Source organism: Impatiens glandulifera, chromosome 7 (assembly GCF_907164915.1).
Source record: "Impatiens glandulifera chromosome 7, dImpGla2.1, whole genome shotgun sequence".
Lineage (NCBI taxonomy): Eukaryota > Viridiplantae > Streptophyta > Magnoliopsida > Ericales > Balsaminaceae > Impatiens > Impatiens glandulifera.
Genome location: NC_061868.1, coordinates 36334328 through 36349510, shown reverse-complemented (window position 1 = coordinate 36349510; position 15183 = coordinate 36334328). Strand labels below are relative to the sequence as shown.

At 26.8% G+C, this 15183-nt stretch overlaps 1 pseudogene; it reads right to left on the bottom strand.

The window, feature by feature from the left end:
- Positions 1-446: 446 nt before the first annotated feature.
- Positions 447-1479, bottom strand: LOC124945386 (annotated as a pseudogene).
- Positions 1480-15183: the final 13704 nt, after the last annotated feature.

Here is a 15183-nt window from a genome sequence, read left to right as displayed (position 1 = left end):
GTTACACCTTTAATATAATAATATAGATTGAGTCTACTACATGGGCTTTGAGAGAAAAGGGAAAAAATATTGTTTTAAATATTAATATTAAATATATAAAAAAAATATATATATTATATTATCAAACTCGAAAAAGTTCGACAAACTATCGAGCAAGAGCTCGAGTTCGGTTCGAATAAAAAATGAGTGAGCTCGGCTCGAACTCGATCAAAGTCAAGTTTGACTCAAGTCGAGCTTTGACCAAGCGGCTCACGAGTAGTTTATAAGCGGCTTGACTCATTTGAGGCCACATCTCTCCCTCAAATTCTCAATCTCTATATTTCTCATATATATATATATATATATATATATATATATATATATATATATATATATATATATAAATAATATGTTGTCTTTCTTTTACTTATAAAGATCATATTTAATTATAATTTTGAAATAAAAAATGGTACCAACATTGAAAATTAACCATTATTCGAGTACATTACTGAAAGAAAGAAAAAAAAATGACCCATCTTCCCAACACCAAAAGAGAAGTTTCATAGACAGAATTTTGTAAGCATGAATCAGCTTTTGAATGATCCCAAAGATTTAATATATAGCTGCGGCCCTAAGAACAATCTGGTGGTAGAAAGCTGCTATGGCCGCTCCGATGAAGGGTCCAACCCAGAAGATCCATTGATCATCCCAAGCTTTGTCTTTTCCATAAATCACCGCCGCCCCAAAACTCCGAGCTGGGTTAATCCCGGTGCCGGTTATTGGGATCGTTGCCAAGTGAACCATAAAGACAGCGAATCCAATAGGAAGCGGCGCCAGAATCGGAACGTGGGCTTTTCTCTTACGGTCGGCTGCAGAGAAAACAGTGTAAACAAGGACGAAAGTCCCAATAATTTCGGCTCCAAGTCCGGTGCCGGTGCTGTAGCCGTCAGCAAGCTCGTTGGCGCCGCCACCATGTTTGATATAGTAAGCCTTCTGAAAGGCCTTAACCAAGCCACAACCGCAAATTGCTCCCAAGCATTGAGCCACTATGTACATTACGGCTCTGATCAAGGACACCTTACGAGCCAATAATAGCCCGAATGTGACTGCTGGGTTTATGTGTCCACCTGTAAAATTATATTTAATTTAACTATTTTAGCCATATAGTTTTTTTGAAATTAAATATGCGACTGACTGACCGGAGATGCCTGCGGTGCAGTAAACGAGGACGAAAATCATGCCGCCGAAAGCCCAGGCAATGCCGAGGATCCCGACGCCGCCGCATTGGTCGGTGGCAGATTGGTTTTTGTAGCCGATGACGGTGAGGACAGTGATGTAGAGGAAAAGCAAAGTGGCTACAAATTCGGCAATGGCGGCTCTGTATAATGACCATTTTGTTAGCTCCTCCGGGTCAAACAGGGGTACCGGCGGTGGGTCTTGGTAATCTTGATCTCCTACTTCCATGTCTTTACCCATAGGAAGAGGAGAGAGTACTGATGAATCTTTGAAATCTTGAGTTACAATGAATTATAAATAAATGGTTACTATTTATAATATGTTTTTTTACCCACTCTTCTATTCTAGAATAGAGCTATCTTTCTATTTTTGTTCATTTCAATAATTAAATAAATCAATATATAATAGAGGAATTCTTTTTTTGATTTTAGTCTCATGCTCTTATCATTGAAAGAATAACTTTATTTTTATATCTTTATAATATTTTTCTTAATTTGGTTTGATTAGTTGTTTTACATTAGTTTAAATCATGTTTTAATTGAATTTTATCGTTAAATGTCTAAACAATTATCAAATAGATATAAGATTTGATACAGATAATCCGTCGGCAGAGATTTAGACCCAGTATAATTAATCACGCAGTAAGATTAAAAATTTATGAAATAATTGTTCTGTCAATGAGATTTTTATATTTATATATATATAATGCTTAATTTTTAAATTGTCTGAATTGCTGTTCGAGAATTATGATCGTTAATTTGGATATATATGTGGTAAATGTATATTTGAGTCTGATTATGGGTTGACCTACCTATAAACTGTTAAAAAAAAATTTAAAATGTTGTAGATATATTTCGAACTTGCAACCTAACAAAATAAATACAACTCTTTAACCAAATAAACTAATACAACTTTATATTTTAAATTCAATACTAAATTTGATAAACACGGAACATTTTAACAATATAAGTTCAACATTTTAACTAACTAATATATATATATATCAGTGTTCTAAATGGCGGTAGGCGGTGGCGGTGCGGTAAGTGACTACCTACTGCATAGGCGGTGCCTAAGCGGTTGAATATAAATATAAATAAATTTAAATATAAATATAATAAAGATGTTCTATGATTATTATTTTACAAAAAAGACATATTAATATTCTCTAGCATAGTAATATTTAACAAAAATAAGTATGTAAACATGATTAATCTTTTAAATCATCTATGTATGCACCATCAGTTACATTCATAATTCTCTTATCTTCAGACTCAAAATCAACATTTTTTTCATGCTCTACTGAAGAAGAGGTGAGGTGAATAAGATGAGAAACGGAAAAGAATAAGAGAAATGAATTGGAATGTAAAGAGTTGTCTCAAAATTTAAATAAATAATAGGAAATAAAGAGTTTTTTTATTAAATTTATATATATATTAATATTAGTAATTAATTATTTAAAAAATAATAAATAATTAAATAATCTGACCGCCTCATGTATAGGCGGAGCGGTGTTGGACCGCCTACCGCCTAGGCGCCGCCTATAATGATGCTTAATTTTCAAAGTGTCCGAATTGTCAGGTCGATAGCTGTAGTTAATTTGGATATATATGTGGGAGTAAATTAAAAATGTTATCACATTTTAATCTTAATTTTTTTTCCAACTTTTATATCATTAATTTTGCAATTGAAAGGGCTAGATGTTAGAGCATCTCTAGTGCATGACTTATGCCTGCATCGACATGGAAAAGGGCAGGTCATTGTTTTTTTTAATTTTATGCACGGTATGTAAAAGCAAAAAGAAGGCAGTGCCCTCAATGCCGGTCATGCCCAACTCTGACATTGTCATTATTATATAATATACTCTATAATATATGAATATTAGTTATATATTTAATTATACTAATTTTTTCTACTGTTTTTTTTTAAACATTATAATAATATTAAATAAATATATATTTTAAAATTTTCGAATAATATAGGAATATTAGTTATAATAGTATAAATTAGTTATTTATTTAAAATAATATAAATAAAATTCACATTTAAATTATTTAGAGAAAAGGGCGGGCAGAAACATTGAAGTGTTTTGCTCAAGTACAACATGTGCTCGCTTTCTGCTGAGGTGGAAGATTGATTTAACAAAATAAGAGGGCAAAAGTCTTGTGCGCGTTGGAGATGCTCTTAGTGCAATATGAGTTTTATTTTAAATCAATGAATAATAATAAATGCTTTTCTTTACCTAGTCTTCTATTCTCTACTAATTTATTCTACAACTATCTTTCTATTTTTGCTTTTTTAACTATATACATGTATATAAATAATGATAAAATTTCTATAAAAACCTTGACCCAAGATAGAAATCTGAAGATTTAAGAATCATTTATTTTTAATATATAATATACATAGATATAACTAATCATTTATTACTCAATATATAATATAAAATATTTTTTCCTTTTAATTAATTTATTAATATACAATATATATATATATATATATATATTTATAAATATTCTCTACTCATAATTCTATATATAACATTTCATACTTACCATAATTAGAAAAAAGATTTATTTCTTAATATATAATATAAATTCATTAAAAAATAATTTATGTGTTAATTTATTTTTCAATATTTCAATATATATATATATATATATATATATATATATATATATATATATATATATATATATATATATTATCTAATCATAATTATACATATATAACCTTTCATATATAATAGAAAAAAATATATCACTCACAATAATTAAATATATATATTTTATATTTATTTATTTCTCAATTTAATATATATATATATATATATTTCTTCATAATTATATAACTATAAAAATCCATATATAATAAATATTTTTTCTCAATTATTTTTATTTCTTTATATATATTGTTACATCAGATTAAAAAATTCTTTGATTCTGGAACAAGTTTGAGATTCGAGAATTTTAACCTCGATTTGCGTGTCAGGATTTATTTAAAAAAAACGTTATTTTATAAGATTCTAAATCATTTCTGATATATTTTAAAATTATTAAAAATAATTAATTTATATTCAAATTTAAATAATTTGAGAATTTGCGATAATCAAGTTACAAATTAATTTTTAAGAAACCGTTATTTAAATTAACTAAAAATAATTAATTTAAAAGATTATTTATTTGAAAATAGATCGCCAATTGATTTTTCAACTGGTATATGTGTACAAACATATATTAATCAGAGTTTTTTTAAGTTCGTAATTTGATGATACTCAGGAAAAAAGTTTTGTTTTTCATCCTCCTTACCCGTTTTAAAAACGGTCTCTACTTATAAATTTGTTTTTGAAAATTGGTTGTATAATGATAATTCTTCTGGTCATAGACATGTATAAATTTGTACGTATTTAAAGATTTATAACAATAATTATTTAAATGTTGGTACTTTATGTTTAAAATATGTCTTAAATCAATTAAAAAAATACAAAGAGAACATAGTTATCAATTAATCTAAGTCCAATGGTTGCAGAGAAATCAATCTTTTTTTTAAATAAAACGGTCAGGCATGCCCTTGTAGTAAGATCTCATATTAAGATTTCAGTCAATAGATGTTTTAGACCCTTCCAAATTGTTATTATATTAATAGTTTTTTCAATTAATTAGTCTCAATAGTAATAAATAATGAATGAAACTTATAAACATGCATTGACATGAGTGGGTCATGACAGCAAACCGGCCGCATTGATATGGACACTCGTTAGGTTGGATTGTACGCAACTCATTTTGTTCCATTTCTTTTTTTTTTTTTTTTTAGAAAGATTGAATTTTTATGATTCAAATAAAGTTAGTAGCTGAAAATTATGACAAAAAACAAAAGAAAATGAGCATCAAATTAATTTTTATTTTTACAAAAAGAAAGGTACATCTTACAAAAAAAAAAAAAAAAAATCTAGCCAAAACTGACTTACTAATTCGACTAAATAAATCAATTAAGAATCCTCATAATTTTCAGTAAAAAAAAAAAGCAAAGTTCTAAATTGAATATTTTTGAAAAAAAAAATATAGCCACAAGGTTAAGCACATAACTTACCTAATTTGCAAACACACTTAATTATTTAGCCAAACGTAAAAATTGTCGTTTGACAGGTTTGAACTCAGGACCTCTCAAGGAGACTCGAGATATCCACATTTTATTGTCGTTAGACTAGAAGAGATTTCAAATTGAATATTTTTTTTGGAAAAACGGTTTAACAAAATTTCATTAAAAAGACTAAAAATTAGGAGGGTTAAGAATCAAAACTAGACAAACCCTAGTTTTGATTATAAGATGACAAGCCCAACAAGTTATTTGGATAACCGCAAACCGAACAAGCCGTAACTTAATAAAGAATAAACTATATATATAAAAAAAAAAAAGCCTAAATTCTAAAAATGAGTAAAGAAAGTCCAAACTCAACAAATAGTTTTGCCCAAAATAATAATAAATTGGGTCACTTGTTGCAACTCATTGCATAGCTTATTTTTCTTGTTAATTTAGATTCTATATATACCCAAGATGTATTTATTTGATGTTTAATGCAAGATGTAGTTTTCATGTCACGGAAAATACATTCTACTACTATTTATAGTAGTTTTTTTTTTTTTGAAAAACGGGTAATTCTATAATAGTTATTTATTGTAATTTGGTATCATATTTTTATGACCAAGCATTCGTTATGGAAAAATAAGTCTCCCCTGTCATCTAGTTGGATGAATAAAATTTCCCAATTATGGAGCCATAGGGAACACATTATACAAATGTGTCATAAATACATATTTGACTTATTTTGTGACCAGTTATTCCTTCTTACTTGATTTTATAAAAGATATTACTCATTTTAGTTTTGAATTTTATTTTGATAAATATAATAAGTTATTTGAGATTGGTGTAGGAGCTATGTCTTTAATTATTATTTAAAATTTAATAAAAGTAAAATAAATATATTTTAATTGATGATTAAAATAATAATTAATTATGTGATAAAAATATATTAAATGAAACATATAAATAATTGAAAAAACCCAATATCAATTGAATTTTAGTAAACAAACTTGCATTTTAATTTTAAAAATATATTGATTAAAATTTAATATAATTTTTAAAATATTTTAAATAACTCAATTTATTTTTATAGCTCCAAACTAATTAAGATTAGTCAAATATAAATTATTTTTTATAATATAATGGAGGACAATATAATTTTATTTTCTTTCACTGAACTAAAGGGCTTGTTTAACATGGATTATTTAAGAGTTTTTATTGATTATTTTCAAAAATAATTATTTCATATATATAAGTTATTTGAGTTTTTAATTAATTAATTATTATAATATTTTTTATATTTGAAATTTATATAAATAAAATTAAATTATTTTAATATTTTCATTTATTAAATAAAAAATATATACGTAATAAGAAATATATGAAATTAGGATAAAAAATTTCAATTTATATATATAAATATATATATAATAATAATAATAATGCTTAATTTTCAAAGTATTTGGATTCTCGGGTCGAGAGCGGTAGTTAATTTGGATATATATGTGAGAGTAAATGAATATTTGGGTCGAATTGTCGGTTGACCCACCTATAAACTTAAAACTGTTAAAAATAAAATAAAAAATGTTATAAGTATGTTTCGAACTTGCAACCTAACAAAAACAAATAAACCTTTTAACCAACTAGGCTAATAAGATTTTATATTTTTAATTCAATATCAAATTTGATGAACGCGTGACATTTTAACCATATAAGTTCAACTTTATAAGTAACCAATCTCTATATATATAATGATACTTAATTTTCAAAGTGTCCGGATTGTTGGGTCGAGAGATGTGTTTAATTTGGATATATATGTGAGAGTAAATGAATACTTGAGTCGACTTGTAGATTGACTCGCCCATAAACTTAAAACGGTTAAAAATATAATTAAAAATGATATATGTATGTTTCGAACTTGCGAACATAACAAAACAAGTGCAACTCTTTAACCAACTAGACTAATAAAATTTTATATTTTAAATTCAACACCAAATTTGATGAGCACGCGACATTTTAACAATATAAGTTCAACTTTTTAACTAACTAATATATATATATATATATATATATATATATATATATATATATTATGATGCTTAATTTCAAAAGTGTCCAGATTGCCGGGTCGAGAGCTGTGATTAATTTAAATATATATGTGAGAGTAAATGGATATTTGGGTCGGATTGTGGGTTGACTATATATATATAATGATGCTTAATTATTAAAGTGTCTGAATTGTCAGGTCGAGAATTGTGGTTAATTATGATATATATGTGAAAATAAATAGATACTTATGTCGGATTGTGAGTTGACCGGTCCATAAATTTAAAACTGTTAAAAATAAAATTAAAAATGTTATATGTATGTTCTTAACAAAAACAAGTACACATCTTTAACCAATTAGGCTAATAAAATTTTATAATTTTAATTCAACATCAAATATAATGAATGTAGGACATTCTTAACCATATAAGTTCAATTTTGTAACTAAATATAAATATATATAATGATGCAAATGTGTGAAGATTGTTTATATATATAATTATAATATATATATATATATATATATATATATTAGTTAGTTAAAAAGTTGAACTTATATTTTTAAAAATGTCATGCGTTTATTAAATTTGGTGTTGATTAAAAATATAAATTCTTATTAACTTAGTTGATTAAAAAATTGTACTTATTTTGTTAGGTTATAAGTTCGAAACATACATATAATATTTTTTTAAACTGTTTTAAATTTATGGGCAGGTCAACCCACAATCTAACCCAAGTACCAATTTACTCTCACATATATATATCCAAATCAACCACAGATCTCGACCCGACAATATAAATACTTTGAAAATTAAGCATCATTATATATATATATATATATATATTAGTTAGTTAAAAAGTTGAATTTATATTGTTAAAACGTCCCGCGTTCATCAAATTTGGTGTTGAATTTAAAATATAAAGTTTTATTAGTTTAGTTGGTTAAATGATTGTACTTGTTTTGTTATGTTGCAAGTTCGAACACATGCATATATCATTTTTAATTTTATTTTTAACCATGTTAAGTTTATGAGCGGGTCAACCCACAATCTGACTAAAGTATCCATTACTCTCACGTATATATCTAAATTAACCACAACTCTCGACCCGACAGTTCGGACACTTTAAAAATTAAGCATAATTATATATATATATATAGAGAGAGAGTTTATGGGCGGGTCAACCCACAATCCAACTCAAGTATCCATTACTCTCACATATATATTTAAATTAACCACAACTCTCGACCCGACAATCCCGACACTTTAAAAATTAAGCATCATTATATATAGATATAGATTAGTTAGTTAAAAAGTTAAACTTATAAAAAATTGTTCCGCGTTCATCAAATTTGGTGTTAAATTTAAAATATAAAGTCTTAATAGCTTAGTTGTTAAAGAATTATACTTGTTTTTGTTAGGTTGCAAGTTCGAAACATACTTATAACATTTTTAATTTTATTTTTAACCGTTTTAAGTTTATGGGCAGGTCAACCCACAATCCGACTCAAATATTAATTTACTCTCACATATATATCAAAATTAACCACAACTATCGACTCGATCAACAATCCGATCACTTTAAAATTAAGGATTATATATAGATTACATATTAAGATGTACTAATTTGGTTTATAAATTTAATTAATTATAACGTTACAACTGAATTTGTTATTATTATTTAAACATTCTTCAATAATGAACAGCTCAATGGAATTTCAAACCTACATGTAATGACCAAAGAATGACAGCTAGAATAATGACACTCTAGGAACAGGGCCCGGCCCTAGGTAAAACAACCAATACACTTGCATATGGCCCCCACTTTTATAGGGCCCCAATTTTTTTTTTTATATTTAGTAATATTATATTATTAATATTATTTTTTCCTCTTTTTTCTCCTTTAATATTAAATATATATTATAAAAATAATTTTTTATCTCCTTTTTATCTCGTATTATAATATACTAATTATTTATATTTTATTTTATTAATTTAAATTTAAATTTTTTTTAATATTTTAGGGCCCCATAATTTAAATTTGCATATGGCCCTCAAAATCTCAGGGCCGGCCCTATCTAGGACGAGGTCAATACTAAGTATAACATTGAGTTACTAAATTATAGATTTTGTACTTGTGGATCAAGATGTTGCAGTAGTGTTGGTTGAGTTTAGATGATATTTATTGCTAAATGTTACTTGTTAAATTTGTGTAATTTGAATGAAAAGTGTCCACATTTTTGTTTTCTTTTAAAGGTGTAACCATTCACCATAGCATACAACACCAATATTCTAGTAGATTTAGACGAATCATTATTGAAGGACATGTATATATTCTTAAAAACTTTCGAGTTATCTTAACTAGTTCGAGCTAAAACATGTTGAAAATAATTTAATTTTTTATTCACATATACAAAGATGCGTCATGTTGATGACGTTCTCAAAATAACCAGGTTTAACTTTCAATTATCTGACTACAAATATGTAGTTGATGCACTAAAACAAATGATTTGACAGGTTTATGAGTTTTTAGTCTAACTAAAAAATTGATCATGTAAATTGATAATAGACTTTTGATCTTTATTTGTTTGATGTAGTGATTCTTGTTCGATTAACAAATGTTGAAAGTGAAGCTATAAGTCCTATTGTGACCGTTGTCTATAAGAGTCAATGGCTTACCGTTTGAAATGTATTTACATCGTTGTTATCTAAGCTTATTATTTATCTAAATTATATTATTTTGTTTATATGTGTTCTTATAGTGTCAAGGAAATTCAACTTATATTGTGGGGGAAATGCATCGTCAAGTTTTGATTTATCTAATTATGGTGAAGAAAATACGAATATAATTGTGATTCTTAGAGGATTATTGGTCAAAAATTATAAAAGTAGTTGCTTTGTATTCTAAGTTTATCCATATTTTTCCTAACTGTATCTCACAAAATTTTTATGATTTGCAATGTGAGTTTTTGTTTTCTTCAACTTCAACCACTAAAATTTATTATAATATTCAACACAAGTTAACTAACTACTAAAAAAAGTTTGCTTTAACTATTAAAAAAATGTTACAAAATACTTGTGTATTGTGCAGTATATTTTGGGAAGTTAATATTTAAATATTTAGTGCATATTTGAGTTTGGTCCAAACTCTCTTAAGATATTAGGTGAGAGATCAATAAGTGTGCTGCAACTTCAAAATTAAAAACTCTTAAATAATAAAACAATTGAAGATTTATATGCGTTTTTATTAGACAAATGGTGTACATGTATTTTCATTAAACATTATATTTGTGCTCTTAGTACATAATGTTTATATACATGTCTAGCTTACTTTATATAAATATATTTTAATCAGTAATGCACCATCATAGTGGAAAAACTGCAATAAAATTTGGTTATATTATTCATGCATTTTTTATCGTAAAAAGTTTCTCAAAATAGAAAGGGGTTTTATTGAGAATGAAGTTTTATTGTGATGCGTTGACTCAGATTTTGAATGAACCAACTCTAAGATATGTTACGAATTTTGTGTTTATATAGCAATTAAAAGTATCAAATGTTATGTTGTGTATGATGTAATTGTTTGTTATTTTATAAATCAGGTATAAAGTTGATTTTGAAGTAAATGAATTAATTGAAATTGCTATGTTTATGTTTGTGTTATTCGATGAAGTATGGAACAACTTCTAGACATATTAGCGTCATGTTTGTTATTTTTGAACTGTTAGGACAAAGTTATGCATCAAGTAGAACTATCCACATTGGCATGGGGACTAGGGTGGGCTTAAGCCCACCCCAAATTTTGTAATTTTTGTATATATAACCCATATAAGTTTTTTAATATATATATATATATATATATTTGAGAGAGATTATTATTTTGATTTGAGGGAGAGGGAGAGGGAGAGGGAGAGGGAGAGGGAGAATATTAGAGCTTGTTTAATTATTTTATGTTATTTTATTTGAGTTTTTGGATAAAATATTTATTTAATTTAACATTTACATCAATTAATTTTTTAACATTAATTAATTATTTTATCCTTTAAACTTTAAATATACTAGAGAGAAAAATTAAAGATTATATTAAATAAATGATATTTTATTATTTCATTATTAAAATAAATGATGAGATAGATGAACTCAAATGTAAGAAAATATTTAAATTTTGGATAAAATTATAAAATACATAATATCAAACAAGTTCTAGATGTATTCATTTTCTAAGAGTTTGTTTGATTATAATTATTTGGATGATAATTATTTTTATGATGGATTTGATATGGTTATTTGAGTATTTTGTAATTTTTAGATATTTTTTCTCTCAAACTATGTTTATTTATTTTATGTAAAATAATAGTTTATGATAAATAATTAATTTATTAAAATAATTAATAATATCGTAAGATATATTTTAACTAGGTAAAATCACATTATTGTACTTATTATTTTATTTTTTTTGGTTTTACAAAATATTAAAAAAAAATTAAGCCCACCTTTACAATAATTTGTGGGTTGTCCCTGCACATTGGCCACAAAAAATATGTTTTTTCAAATAAAATTAACAACCTACAATTTGAAGCTCAACTCACCTAACTTTACAGTTACAAATGATTTCAAAACTAAACAATAAAAAAAATAATGTCTAAGGTCATAATCATATTTTATACTTACAATTTGAATGATATTATTATAATTGTAAATATTTTATTTCAAAAGTTCATTTTATTTTTCTTTTGATAGCCTATTCATAAAACCAGGGTAGATAGCGCAAGTTCATCCAATCATGTGTAGAATAACTATTTACATGATATTTAAACTTATAACATTTTGGTCTTTATATTATTTATTTTGTAGGTTGTCCTGAATGTAATGCTAACTATGTTTGTAGTGCAAAATGATGAGTGCATTCTTATTTATAAGAGGCACAAAATATAACTTATATTTTATTTATAAGAAAAGTTGTTTGAAGGTTTTTTGTTTTTCATAGATTTAGTGATTCGTATATGTATCGTGTTCTCTATTTTATTTTATAAATATTTTATAGGTTTAAGATACAGATTTTCACGTTTTATGTTTCTACTTTATTCTTATGAATTTATTTTAAATTTATATATTTTTCTTCCGTTCTGTTTTGCAACTTAGATTCAACCTAGTTACATATAAAAAAAATAATATTAACCAGAATCAATTTAATTATAATTTTTTTGTTAGTTTTTTTTCTTCTAAAAATAAATATATAATAAAATATTATTTTTTTTATATATTTTTTATAATCATATAACTCAATTTATGAATTAAAATATTAAAATATTTTTATTTAAAAAATATAAATATTTTATCATTATATATTAATATATTTTTAATTTTTTTTATAAAAAATACCCACTTTCTCGGGAAATTGGACGAAATGACCCTAAAAATAGGCCTATTTGCCTCCGTGGTCATGTTTAATAAAATTTGATCTGATGACCACTTTTTTTTTTTTTTGACGAATTTACCCTTTTCGCGTAACGCTAAGTCACTTAGCGTTACGCTAAGTGGATTAAGTTTTATATAAAAACTCAAATTTTTTCATTTCCTTAATTTCTTTTCTCTCTCTTCTATCTTCTCTTGTTCGACGGTGGCGGCGAAGCGACGGCGAGGGCGCCTACGGAAAACAACATCAAATGAAAGATAAGTAAACTTAACCTAACCTGAATCGATTTTCATCATACACATCCATGTTTCAAACCCAAACTCTAACCCTAAATCGTTTAATCTATTCATATTGGTTAATATTTGTTTATATTTGGTTGATATTGGTTGATATTTGTTGGTATTTGTTGATATTTGTTGATATTGGTTGATATTTGGTTCATTATTCTTCATATTGGTTGATATTTTGGTTCATTATTGTTCATGATGATATTTGCAGCTCATTAGAGTTCCGTTTTAGGGAAGATTCGCGTCTCCCGTCTCGCTAAGCACTTAGCGATTCGTTAAGCACTTAGCGTTACGCAAAGCACTTAACGTTTCGTTAAGCACTTAGTGTAACGCTAAGGCGCGCATATGAAGAGGTTTGACTGGTTATCAAAGAAGAATCTCAGAGCAGGATATTTCTTATGGGCAATGATTGCATATGGATTAGGTATTTGTCACTATCTCTATCATCATACTCACAAATTCACAATCTTGTTGGAAAATTACCAAACATAAAATTAAAAGTGATTTTTCTTCCTTTGGTTATGATCCAGATAGTGTAGTTTTGGTTACTTCATTTGGTTATACTCATTCAGCTTATTTGTACTTTCATAATCAAGATCTTATTGGAAAATTACCAATTATTTTCTCTTATCAAGATCTAAATTATAGTTTTTCCTTTTTTACTTCATTTGATACCTCATAATTCATGGGTTGTTGTTGTCTATGCAGGCACTTTGTTCACATTGGGAAGAAAACGAGGAGATCTCATAATCATGTGGACTAGAGGAGAACCGGAGAGGCCTTGCCCACACCATCAACTTGAAACCTCTCAATAAAGATCATTCCTAACCACGAATGAGAATACTACTACTAGGCTGATGTAACTCTTAGAACATGTTCTCATTATATATACTTATATAGGTAGTTATATAACCTCTGTAATTTTGTGTCCAACAGTGTCCAAATATGCTTCTTTTTAAAAAAATTTTTTCATAAAAACAATGCTAAACACAAAGATTACATCGACTATATCTAGAGTTGTTATTTGTTAATCTGAAAAAAATACTGAATTCCAATCCAGAATGCTACACCAAGACAAGATGCTAGTAAAATAGCAACAAGAAAATTGAAAGTTTTGTTTAGTAATATAACATATATTTAAAAGTTTGGTTTAAAACATCATTAGGAACACTATGAATAAAGTTTGGTTTAAAACATCATTATGATTGTAATGAAAGTATGCAAAAAAAAAACTTTTAACTTGAAACATTGCATATGATCAAAGTAATTGTATCACAATTCACAACCAATTACTACAATTTATATTAACAAGTGCAATAGTTAGTTCCACCCTTTAAATTACTAGCAATATTGATGTCCCTTCACCATCTTAATGATAAAACCTGCCACCTTTCCTTCTGCCATTGCTGTCCAATAATGACCAAAATGCATTTGTGTCTTTAGCATGTGTACTAGGAGCAGCAGCAACAGCCGATGTTGTAGGTGAAACAACTTCCCATTCTACTCCACAAAGTGCGTTCGATTCCACCTCATTATTTGCCATTTATCGAGGCTTGAAGAGCACTCTAGATATAAGACCCCATAGAAAACAAAGAGAGTGACATATAAGATCTCAAAATGGTTTAGTACATATAACAATCTGAACAAAGATACAATTCAATCATGCAAGAAAGCACAAGATTTCCCTATAAAACATACCACTTGAAGCTTTCCATCTCTCTAAAGAGGAAAGTAAGACATCATCTAAAGCATAAGAAAAAAAACTGGTAAGGTATTAGTTGAAGAAACAATTAAAGGAACCACATTTATTTCATAATCTGGACCTTCCTCAGGTTTCAACTGACACATTAATTGAATAAACAATATTTCAATCTAGACTCTGCTTTTGGCCATAAAAGTCAGCATAAGATTTAGCTAAAACTGCAGATCGGGGTAAATAGATGTGATTGATGATTAAGAAAGAAATGAGAAGGTCTTAGCGAAACGCTAAGGCTTAGCGAAACGCTAAGGCTTAGCGAAACGCTAAGTCTCATCGTGGTGCAGATGCAGATTCAAAAACAAAAACAGTGATTCGAAAATGCAGATGTGAAGATGATAAACGAACAACAAAAACATGAAGATATGCTTGAAGAGAATAAACGTA